This window comes from Procambarus clarkii, chromosome 9 (assembly GCF_040958095.1).
Source record: "Procambarus clarkii isolate CNS0578487 chromosome 9, FALCON_Pclarkii_2.0, whole genome shotgun sequence".
Classification (NCBI taxonomy): Eukaryota; Metazoa; Arthropoda; class Malacostraca; order Decapoda; family Cambaridae; genus Procambarus; species Procambarus clarkii.
Genome location: NC_091158.1, coordinates 32,535,082 through 32,545,963, shown reverse-complemented (window position 1 = coordinate 32,545,963; position 10,882 = coordinate 32,535,082). Strand labels below are relative to the sequence as shown.

The 10,882-nt window shown below is 56.7% G+C and overlaps 1 protein-coding gene across 1 annotated transcript in view; it reads left to right on the top strand.

Moving 5' to 3' along the window:
• LOC123765938 (peptidyl-prolyl cis-trans isomerase G-like) overlaps nucleotides 1-10,882 on the top strand; it is a 39,140-nt gene that overhangs the window by 1,350 nt on the left and 26,908 nt on the right. The gene's annotated exons all lie outside the window — the stretch shown is intronic.

Below are 10,882 nucleotides of genomic sequence, written 5' to 3'. Positions count from 1 at the left end.
GTTGCGTTTTGAGGAGAGGAAGCCTGTTTTTAGGTTTATCGAGGTTCCCCAAGGTCAATTGCTGACTTTCCGTAATATACAATAGTTTCCTACCTCTGGGATAAATATTTACTGGTAGGTGAACAGGCCCAACAGGTGAAAGGAAACATGTGAACCATTTCTGTCCTGCATGGTGATTGAGCCTGTGATCCTCTATTGAACCCGGGATCCTGGCCCCCTCACAGAGGCTCAAAGAGTGGGTGGCACTCCACCAACCAACTGGGAAAGCATCCAGAAAGACAGTGGACCAAAACAGACCACTGATGGGTTCGAAGAGACTGAAGCCTAAAAACTGCCAACAAACTCCCAGACAATGCCTGCACCAACCTCCATGCCAGTAGAGGGGGCTGGAGCTACAGGTCCAGCACCAACCCCCTGCCAGTAGAGGGGGGCTGGAGCTACAGGTCCAGCACCAACCCCCTGCCAGTAGAGGGGGGGCTGGAGCTACAGGTCCAGCACCAACCCCCTGCCAGTAGAGGGGGGCTGGAGCTACAGGTCCAGCACCAACCCCCTGCCAGTAGAGAGGGGCTGTAGCTACAGGTCCAGCACCAACCCCCTGCCAGTAGAGGGGTGCTGGAGTTACAGGTCCAGCACCAACCCCCCCTGCCAGTAGAGTGGTGGGGCTGGAGCTACAGGTCCAGAATCAACCCCCTGCCAGTAGAAGGGGGCTGGAGCTACAGGTCCAGAACCAACCCCCAGCCAGTAAGAAGGGGGGTGGAGCTACAGGTCCAGCACGAACCGCCTGCCAGTAGAGGGTGGCTGGACGTACAGGTCCAACACCAACCCCATGCTAGTAGAGGGGGGGCTGGAGCTACAGGTTCAGAACCAATCCCCGGCCAGTAGAGTGGGGGTGGGGCGGCTGGAGCTACAGGTCCTGAACCAACTTCCTGCCAGTAGAGGGGGCAGGAGCTACAGGTCCAGCACCATCCCCCTGCCAGTAGAGTGGTGGGGCTGGAGCTACAGGTCCAGAATCAACCCCCTGCCAGTAGAAGGGGGCTGGAGCTACAGGTCCAGAATCAACCCCCTGCCAGTAGAAGGGGGCTGGAGCTACAGGTCCAGAACCAACCCGCAGCCAGTAAGGAGGGGGGGGCAGGAGCTACAGGTCCAGCACCAACCCCCTGCCAGTAGAGGGGGGGGGGGCAGGAGCTACAGGTCCAGAATCAACCCCTGTCAGTAGAGGGTGGGAGGGCTGGAGCTACAGGTCCAGGACCAACCCCCTTCCAGTAGAGGGGGGCTGTAGCTACAGGTTCAGCACCAACCCCCTGCCAGTAGAGGGGGAATGGAGATACAGGTCCAGCACCAACCCCCTGCCAGTAGAAGTGGGGGGGCTGGAGCTACAGGTCCAGCACCAACCGCCTGCCAGAAGAGAGGGGGGGAAGGCTGGAGCTACAGGTCAAGCAGCAAACCCCTGCAAGAAGAGGGGGGCTGGAGCTACAGGTCCAGCACCAACCTCCCCTGCCAGTAGAGGGAGGCTGATGTTACAGGTCCAGCAACAACCCCTACAGGTAAAGGTGGGCTGGAGCTACAGGTCCAGAACCAATCCCCTGCCAGTAGAGGGGGGCTGGTTACCTTGAGGTTACCTTGAGGTGCTTCCAGGGCTTAGTGACCCCGCGGCCCGGTCGTCGACCAGGCCTCCTGGTTGCTGGACTGATCAACCAGGCTGTTAGACGCAGCTGCTCGCATCCTGACGTATGAGTCACAGCCTGGTTGATCAGGTAGCCTTTGGAGGTGCTTATCCAGTTCTCTCTTGAACACTGTGAGTGGTCGGCCAGTTATGCCTCTTATGTGTTGTGGAAGCGTGTTGAACAGTCTCGGGCCTCTGATGTTGATAGGGTTCTCTCTCAGAGTACCTGTTGCACCTCTGCTTTTCAACGGGGGTATTCTGCACATCCTGCCATGTCTTCTGGTCTCATGTGATGTTATTTCTGTGTGCAGGTTTGGGACCAGCCCCTCTAATATTTTCCACGTGTAAATTATTATGTACCTCTCCCGCCTGCGCTCAAGGGAGTACAGATTTAGGCTCTTTAGTCGGTCCCAGTAATTTAGATGTTTTACTGAGTGGATTCTAGCAGTAAAGGATCTCTGATCTCTGCACGCTCTCCAGGTCAGCAATTTCTCCAGCTTTGAAAGGGGCTGTCATTGTGCAGTAGTACTCCACTCGGGAGAGCACAAGCGTTTTGAAAAGTATCATCATCGGTATAGCATCTCTAGTGTGAAAAGTTCTTGTTATCCAACCTGTCATTTTTCTTGCAGTTGTGACGGCTACTTTATTGTGTTCTTCAAAGGTAAGGTCTTCCGACATGAGTACACCCAGATCCTTTACATTGCCTTTTCTTTCTATGTTATGATTTGCCTGAGTTTTGTACGTGGTTTCTGCTTTTATATTTTCAATATTTCCATAGCGCATGAGCTGGAACTTATCCTCGTTAAACACCATATTATTTTCTGTAGCCCATAGAAAGACCTGATCTACATCTGATTGGAGGTTTGCCGTGTCCTCTATGTTGCCAACTCTCATGAAAATCCTAGTGTCGTCTGCAAAGGATGATACAGTGCTATAGGTTGTGTTCTGGTCTATGTCCGATATGAGGATGAGAAAAAGTACTGGAGCAAGCACAGTACCCTGGGGGACTGAGCTCTTCACGGTTGATGGGCTGGATTTTATTTTGTTGACTATTACACATTGGGTTCTGTTAGTCAGGAAATTGTAGATCCATCTGCCTATTTTCCCGGTAACTCCTTTTGAATGCATTTTATGTGCAATAACACCATGGTCACATTTATCAAAAGCTTTTGCGAAATCTGTGTAAATTACATCAGCGTTTTGTTTGTCTTCCATAGCATCTAATGCCATATCATAGTGGTCCAGCAACTGCGACAGGCAAGAGCGCCCTGTTCTGAAAGCATGTTGTCCGGGGTTATGGAGATGCTGTGATTCCATGTATTTTGTGATCTTACTTCTTAGCACTCTCGCAAAAATTTTTATGATGTGCGATGTTAGTGCTATCGGTCTGTAACTTTTTGCCTCTGCCTTATTTCTTCCTTTATGGAGTGGTGCTATCTCTGCTGTTTTTAGTATGTCAGTATCTAGGCTTTGTCTCCACAGAATGTGAAGGGCCTGCGATAGTGGTTTTTTACAGTTCTTGATGAATATGGAGTTCCAAGAATCCGGGCCTGGTGCAGAGTGCATAGGCATACTGTTTATGGCTTCTTCAAAATCTAGTGGGAAGAGGGCGACGTCTGATATATGATTTGATGTTGGTATTATATCCATGAAAAATTCATTTGGGTTATCAATCTTTAGTGCATTTAATGGCTCGCTGAAAACAGAGTCGTACTGCTTCCTCAGTAACTCGCTCATTTCTTTGTTGTCATCGGTGAAAGTTCCATCTCCCTTTCGCAGGGACCCGATACTAGATGTGGTTTTTGATCTTGATTTTACATAGGAGAAAAAATATTTCGGATTTCTCTCTATTTCACTGATGGCCTTTTGCACTCTTTGCCTCTCCTGGGTTTGTATGATTCTTGTAGCTTGAGTTCAATTGTTTCTATTTCTCTACCTAACCTTCTTCGCCATTCTTGAGATCAGGTGCGACTCTCAAGTTGTTCCACGATTCGTTTTCTTCGCCTATATAGGGAACGACGTTCCCGTTCCAATCTGCATCTCTTTCTCTTTTTTCTTAGGGGTATGCGGTTTGAACATATTTCTAGTGCTACTGAGCTTATTTTTTCCAGGCACTGGTTCAGGTTTGCATTTTCTAGCTGTTCTTCCCAGTTTATTTCTGTGAAGTCCTGGTTTATTTCCTACCAGTTTATCTGCTTATTATTGAAGTTGAATTTGCTGAAATCTCCTCCACCGTGAATCTGGACTGGTTTTGAAGGTCCATTCCCCATGGTTGTCAGAACTTCAATTAAGTTGTGATCTGAGTAACAGGTATTTGTAATCATTATGTTCCCGATCAACTCATCATTATTAGTGAAAATGAGGTCCAGCGTGTTCTCCTTCCCAGTTGGTTCTACTATTTGCTGGTTTAAGGCAAACCTGTCGCACATCCGTAGCAGGTCATTTGCATGTGCCTGTTCATTTAGGCTACTTCCTGGTATTCTTTCTGATATTACTGTATTAGCCAGGTGCTTCCATTTCAGGTGCCGTAGGTTGAAGTCCCCAAGCAGGATGATGTTCAGAGCTGGATTTGTGAGGTTTTCCAATCAGTGCTCTATTTTCATTAGTTGGTCTTTAAGCTGCTGAGGGTTTGCCTCTGGTGACTTATATACAAGGACAACAACTACATTTAGGATCTCTATTTTGACTATCAGCACTGGGGCAACAGATCCAGCACAAACCCCCTGCCACTAGAGTGGGGCTGTGGCTACAGGTTCAGCACCAATCCTCTGCCAGTAGAGGGGTGCTAGAGTTACAGGTCCAGCACCAACCCCTGCCAGTGGAGGGGGGCTGGAGCTACAGATCCAGAACCAACCCCTTGCCAGTAGAGGTGGGCAGGAGCTACAGGTCCAGCAGCAACCCCCTGCCAGTAGAGGTAAGCTGGAGCTACAGGTCCAGTACCAACCCCCTGCCAGTAGAGGGGGCTCGAGCTACAGGTCTAGCACTACCCCCCTGCCAGTAGAGGGGGACTGTAGCTACAGGTCCAGCACCAAACCCATGCCAGTAGAGGGGGGCCGGGGATATAGGTCCAGCACCAACCCCCCTGCCAGTAGAGTGGTGGGGCTGGAGCTACAGGTCCAGCACCAACCCCCTGCCAGTAGAGGTGGGCTGGAGCTACATTACCAGAACCAACCCCCTGCCAATAGAGGGGGGCTGGAGATACAGGTCCAGGACCAACCCCCTGCCAGTAGAGGAGGCTGTAGCTGCAGGTTCAGCACCAATCCCCTGCTAGTAGAAGGGGGGCTGGAGCTACAGGTTCAGCACCAACCCCCCACCAGTAGAAACGGGCTGGGGTTACAGGACCAGCACCAACCCCCTACCAGTAGAGGGGGCTGGGGCTACAGGTTCAGCACCATCCCCCTGCCAGCAGAGGGGGTCTGGAGCTACAGGTCCAGAACCAACCCCTGCCAGTAGAGGGGGCTGGGGCTACAGGTTCAGCACCATCCCCCTGCCAGTAGAGGTGGCGCTGGAGCTACAAGTCCAGAACCAAACCCCTGCAACTAGAGGTGGGTTTGAGGTACAGGTCCAGCACCATCTCCCTGCCAATAGAGGGGGTCTGGAGCTACAGGTCCAGCACCAACCCCCTGCCAGTAGAGGGGGGCTGGAGCTTCAGGTCCAGCACCAACCCCCTGCCAGTGGAGGTGAGCAGGAGCTACAGGTCCAGAACCAACCCCATGCAAGTAGAGGTGGGCTGGAGCTACAGGTCCAAATCCTACCCTCTGACAGTAGAGAGGGGGGGGGGGGTGGAGCTACAGGTCCAGTACCAACCCCCTGCCAGTAGAGAGGGGCTGGAGCTAAAGGTTCAGCACCAACCCCCTGCCAGTAGAAGGGGGCTTTGGCTACAGGTCCAGCACCATATCCCCCTGCCAGTAGAGGGAGGGGCTGGAGCTGCAAGTCCAGCACATCCCCCCTGCCAGTAGATGGGTGGGGCTGGAGCTACAGGTCCAGAATCAGACCCCTGCCAATAGAGGTGGGCTGGAGTTATAGGTCCAGAACTAACCCCCTCTGCCAGTAAGGACGGGGGGGGGGGGGAGGGGAGCTACAGGTCCAGCACCAACCCCCTGCCAGTAGAGGGGGCTGGAGCTACAGGTCCAGAACCAACCCCCTGCCAGTAGAGGTGGGCTGGAGCTACAGGTCCAGAACCAACCCCCTGCCAGTAGAGGGGGCTGAAGCTTCAGGTTCAGCATCAACCCCCTGCCAGTAGAGGGTGGGGCTGGAGCTACAAGTCTAGAACCATCCCCCTGCCAGTAGAGGAGGGCTGGAGCTACAGGACTAGCACCAACCACCTGCCAGTAGAGGTGGGCTGGAGCTACAGGTCCAGCATCAACCCACTGCCAGTAGAGGGGGGCTGGAGATACAGGGGTCCAGGACCAACCCCCTGCCAGTAGAGGGAGGCTGGAGCTACAGGTCCCGCACCAACCACCCCTGCCAGTAGAGGGAGGGGGGCTGGAGCTACAGGTCCAGCACCAACCCCTGCCAGTAGAGGTGGGCTGGAGCTACAGGTCCAGGACCAACCTCCTGCCAGTAGAGGGGGCCTGGAGATACAGGTCTAGGACCAATCCCTTGCCAGTAGAGGTGGGCTGGAGCAACAGGTTCAACACCAACCCCCTGCCAGTAGAGGGGGGCTGAAATTACAGGTCCAGAATCAACACCTTGCCAGTAGAGGGGGGCTGGAGCTACAGGTCCACCACCAACCCTCTGCCAGTAAGGAAGGGGGGGGGGCTGGAGCTACAGTTCCAGCACCAACCCCCTGCCAGTAGAGGGGGGCTGGAGCTACAAGTCCAGTACCAACCCCCTGCCAGTAGAGGGGAGGGGGGGTGGAGCTACAAGTCCAACACCAACCCCCCTGCCAGTAAAGGGGGGCTTGAGCTACAGGTACAGTGCCAACCCCCTGCAGTAGAGGGGGGCTGGACCTACAGTTCCAGTACCAACCCCCTGCCAGTAGAAGGGGACTGGAGGTACAGGTCCAGAACCATCCCCCTTGTCAGTAGAGGGGGGGGCTGGCGCTAAAGGTCTAGCACCACTTCCTGCCAGTAGAGGGGGGCTGGAGCTACAGGTCTAGCACCAACCCTCTGCCTGTAGAGGGGGGCTGGAGCTACAGGTCCAGCACCAACCCCCTGCCAGTAGAGAGGGGCTGTAGCTACAGGTCCAGCACTAACCCCCTGCCAGTAGAGGGGGGCTGGAGCTACAGGTCCCGAACCTGCTCCCTGCCAGTAGAGGGGGCTGGAGCTACAACTTCAGCACCAACCCCCTGCCAGTAGAGGGGGACTGGAGCTACGGGTCCAGAACCAACCCCCTGCCAGTAGAGGGGGGCTGGACCTACAGGTCCAGCACCAACCCCCTGCCAGTAGGGAGGGGTGGATGGAGCTACAGGTCCAACACCAACCCCCTGCCAGTAGAGGTGGGCTGGAGCTACAGGTCCAGCACCAACCCCCTGCCAGTAGAGGTGGGCTGGAGCTACAGATCCAGTACCAACCCCCTGCCAGTAGAGGGAGGCTGGAGCTACAGGTCCAGAACCAACTTCCTGCCAGTAGAGGGAGGCTGGAGCTACAGGTCCAGAACCAACTTCCTGCCAGTAGATTGAGGCTGGAGCTACAGGTCCAGAACCAACTTCCTGCCAGTAGAGGGGGGCTAAAGCTAAAGATCCAACGCCAACCCCCTGCCAGTAGAGATCGGCTGGAGCTACAGGTTCAGCACCAACCCCCTGCCAGTATAAGGGGGTGGAGCTACAGGTCCAGTACCAACCCCCCCTGCCAGTAGAGGGGAGGCTGGAGCTACAGGTTCAGCACCAACCCCCTGCCAGTAGAGGGGGGTGGAGCTACAGGTCCAGTACCAACCCCCCCTGCCAGTAGAGGGGAGGCTGGAGCTACAGGTCCAGCACCAACCCCCTGCCAGTAGATGGGGGCTGTAGCTACAGGTCCCGAACCTGCTCCCTGCCAGTAGAGGGGGGATGGAGCTACAGGTCCAGCACCTGCCCCCTGCCAGTAGAGGGGGGGGGCTGGAGCTACAGGTCCCAAACCAACTCCCTGCCATTAGAGGGGGGTGGAGCTACAGGTCCAGCACCAACCCCCTGCCAGTATAGGTGGAGCTGGAGCTACAGGTCCAGCCCCAACCCCCTGCCAGTAGAGGGGGCTGGAGCTACAGGTCCAGTACCAACCTCCCCTGCCAGTAGAGAGGGGCTGGAACTACAGGTCCAGCACCACCCTCTGCCAGTAGAGGTGGGGGTGGAGCTACAAGTCCAGAACAAACCCCTTGCCAGTAGAGGGGGGCTGGAGCTACAGGTCCAGAACCAACCCCCTGCCAGTAGAGGGGGCTTGAACTACAGGTCCAGCACCAACCCCTTGCCAGTAGAAAGGGGGCTGGATCTACAGGTCCAGCTCCAACCCCCTGCCAGTAGAAAGGGGCAGGAGCTACAGGTCCAGCATCACCTCCTGCCAGTAGAGGTGGGCTGGCGCTACAGGTCCAGAACAACCCCCTTGCCAGTAGAGGTGGCTGGAGCTGCAGGTCCAGCACCAACCCTCTGCCAGTAGAGGGGGGCTGGAGCTACAGGTCCAGCACCAACCCCCTGCCATTAGAGGGGGGCTGGAGCTACATGTCCAGCACCAACCCCTTGCCAGTAGAGAGGGGGGCTGGAGCTACAGGTCCAGCACCAACCCACTGCCAGTAGAGGGCCGGCTGGAGCTACAGGTCCAGCACCAACCCCCTTCCAGTAGAGGAGGTCTGGAGCAACAGGTACAGAACCAACCCCCTGCTAGTAGAGGGGGGGCTGGAGCTACAGGTCCAGAATCAACCCCCTGCCAGTAGAGGGGGGCTGGAGATACAGGTCCAGCATCAGCCCCCCCTGTCAGTATAGAAGGGGGGTAGCTGGAGCTACAGGTCCAGAACCATCTCTCTGCCAGTAGAAGTGGGCTGGAGCTACAGGTCCAGCACTAAACCCCTGCTAGTAGAGGTGGGCTGGAGCTACAGGTCTAGCACCAACCCCTGTGCCAGTAGAAGGGGGGGGAGGGACTGGAGCTACAAGTCCAGCACCAACCCCTGCCAGTAGAGGGGGGCTGGAGCTACAGGTCCAGTACCAACCCCCTGCCATTAGAGGGGGGCTGGAGCTACAGGTCCAGTACCAACCCCCTGCCAGTAGAGAGGGGGGTGGAGCTAAAGGTCCAGCAACAACCCCCTGCCATTAGAGGGGGGCTGGAGCTACAGGTCCAGCACCAACCCACTGCCAGTAGATGGGGGGACTGGAGCTACAGGTCCAGCACCAACCCCTTTCCAGTAGAGGGGGTCTGGAGCAACAGGTCCAGAACCAACCCCCTGCTAGTAGAGGGGGGCTGGAGCTACAGGTCCAGAATCAACCCCCTGCCAGTAGAGGGGGGCTGGAGATACAGGTCCAGCATCAGCCCCCCCTGTCAGTATAGAGGGGGGGTAGCTGGAGCTACAGGTCCAGAACCATCTCTCTGCCAGTAGAAGTGGGCTGGAGCTACAGGTCCAGCACCAACGCCCTGCCAGTAGAGGTGGGCTGGAGCTGCAGGTCCAGTACCAACCCCTGCCAGTAAAGAGGGGGGTGGAGCTACAGGTCCAACACCAACCCCCTGCCATTAGATGGGGCTGGAGCTACAGGTCCAGTACCAACCCCTCGCCAGTAGAGAAGGGGGTGGAGCTACAGGTCCAGCACCAACCCCTTGCTATTAGAGGGGGGATGGAGCTACAGGTCCAGCACCTGCCCCCTGCCAGTAGAGGGGGGGGGGGGCTGGAGCTACAGGTCCAGAACCAGCCCTCTGCCAGTAGAGGGGGGCTGGAGCTACAGGTCTAGAACCAGCCCTCTGCCAGTAGAGGGGGGCTGGAGCTACAGGTCCAGAACCAACCCTCTGCCAGTAGAGTGGCACTGTAGCTACAGCTCCAGCACCAACCCCCTTCCAGTAGAGGGTGGCTGGAGCTACAGGTCCAACACCAACCTCCTGCCAGTAGAGATTGGGGTGGGGGGGGGGGCTGGAGCTACAGGTCCAGCACTAACCCCTTGCCAGTAGAGGGGGGTTGGAGCTACAGGTCCAGGACCAACCCCCTGCCAGTAGAGGGGGGATTGAGCTACAGGTCCAGCACCAACCCTCTGCCTGTAGAGGGGGGCTGGAGCTACAGGTCCAGCACCAACCCCCTGCCAGTAGAGAGGGGCTGTAGCTACAGGTCCAGCACTAACCCCCTGCCAGTAGAGGGGGGCTGGAGCTACAGGTCCCGAACCTGCTCCCTGCCAGTAGAGGGGGCTGGAGCTACAACTTCAGCACCAACCCCCTGCCAGTAGAGGGGGACTGGAGCTACGGGTCCAGAACCAACCCCCTGCCAGTAGAGGGGGGCTGGACCTACAGGTCCAGCACCAACCCCCTGCCAGTAGGGAGGGGTGGATGGAGCTACAGGTCCAACACCAACCCCCTGCCAGTAGAGGTGGGCTGGAGCTACAGGTCCAGCACCAACCCCCTGCCAGTAGAGGTGGGCTGGAGCTACAGATCCAGTACCAACCCCCTGCCAGTAGAGGGAGGCTGGAGCTACAGGTCCAGAACCAACTTCCTGCCAGTAGAGGGAGGCTGGAGCTACAGGTCCAGAACCAACTTCCTGCCAGTAGATTGAGGCTGGAGCTACAGGTCCAGAACCAACTTCCTGCCAGTAGAGGGGGGGCTAAAGCTAAAGATCCAACGCCAACCCCCTGCCAGTAGAGATGGGCTGGAGCTACAGGTTCAGCACCAACCCCCTGCCAGTATAAGGGGGTGGAGCTACAGGTCCAGTACCAACCCCCCCTGCCAGTAGAGGGGAGGCTGGAGCTACAGGTTCAGCACCAACCCCCTGCCAGTAGAGGGGGGTGGAGCTACAGGTCCAGTACCAACCCCCCCTGCCAGTAGAGGGGAGGCTGGAGCTACAGGTCCAGCACCAACCCCCTGCCAGTAGATGGGGGCTGTAGCTACAGGTCCCGAACCTGCTCCCTGCCAGTAGAGGGGGGATGGAGCTACAGGTCCAGCACCTGCCCCCTGCCAGTAGAGGGGGGGGGGCTGGAGCTACAGGTCCCAAACCAACTCCCTGCCATTAGAGGGGGGCTGGAGCTACAGGTACAGCACCAACCCCCTGCCAGTTTAGAGGGGGGTGGAGCTACAGGTCCAGCACCAACCCCCTGCCAGTAGAGGTGGAGCTGGAGCTACAGGT